Raw genomic sequence first — 1,368 nt, 5'->3', positions numbered from 1 at the left:
TAAGTTACTCGTATATCATCTGCAAAGCAAACATCAGTGAAGTGCTCTGGTGGTGGAGTCACATCTGATGTATATAATATGAATAATAATGGAATAATGGACTGAGTATATATCCTTGTGGGACTCCACTTAGTAACGGGAAAGGATTCCCTATTTAATTTTGTGACTTGATTGCTGCTGTTCGATCTTTGATGATTTGCATAGTATTTTTTCACAAATGCCTGGAAGGTTGAGATGTAATATTTTGTATTGAAGTCCTTGTATCCATACTTTGTCAAATGCCTTGGTTATATCTCTACATACTAGGTTGCATAGGCACCTTCTTTGTGATAGTGCAATGCTCTCATATGTTGTTTTATTGCAATCTAGGTTCCTCTTCCTTTTCTAAATCCGTATTGATTATTATTGTGTAGCTGATTATCCTGGTTTGGGTATCAAAATCATTATTGCATTCTTGAATATAATTGGAAAATATCCCATTGAGAGAGCCCAATAGTATATCTCTCTTAATTTTTCAAATGCAATGTCTGGTAAGTTTTGAATTATGACCGTGTTAATTTCACTTTTCCCTGGTGCCTTGTGTTTAAAATTTTTAATTCTTATTTTGATTTCCCATAACTCTATTTACCTTTTTAGTGGGCCGTTTTCATTGAGTCTGCTAATATCAGCTGCATGATGCAGACTTGTTCTGTGTCTATGTTGTTCAATGAATTCTTTGATTATTGTCTTATGTTGGTTGTCGAAATTTTGGTTATCCTCTTGCGTTATCTGGAATATTTCCTGCCAGTAGGCCTTGTGAAGTACTTCTTTCTCTTGATCATCATATATTTTCTCATTCCTATGCTTTATGTATGGCGATGTATTAGATTTAATTCCCACCAGTCTTGCAACGGAGTTCCAAAATTGTTTTGGGTTATTGTACTTTATATTTTGTGCATTTTTCATTAGGTTTTCCCAATTTTGATTATATAATCTTGAGTTTTCTTGTACTAACTGTTCTTGTAATGACACATATCTTCTCACTAATGTGTGTTTCCAACCTGTTATAAGTACTGTGTTTTAGATGTTGTAGTGCCATTGTATCAATTTTTACTTATCACTACTAATAGGTTGTGGAAGTGTGGTGTATTTGGGTATGGGTATATGATTTTTTATAACTTCCTCTATATGTTTGTATCGTTCTTCGAGTTCTTCGTCTACTATTTCTTTAGTTATTTCTATTTCATTTGAATTTATTGTTGGTTGTCTACTCATTTTCCCTTCGGTTTCAATTTTGAAGCTTTCCAATCTTGCTCTTTTTATATTTGGTATTTCTAAGGATGGAATCATAAATTGATTTGTTGACCATGTAATTACCATTGGTACATG

This window comes from Macrobrachium nipponense, chromosome 1, assembly GCF_015104395.2.
Source record: "Macrobrachium nipponense isolate FS-2020 chromosome 1, ASM1510439v2, whole genome shotgun sequence".
NCBI lineage: Eukaryota > Metazoa > Arthropoda > Malacostraca > Decapoda > Palaemonidae > Macrobrachium > Macrobrachium nipponense.
The sequence above is the reverse complement of the archived record's forward strand: the minus strand, read 5'-3'. Positions refer to the sequence as shown.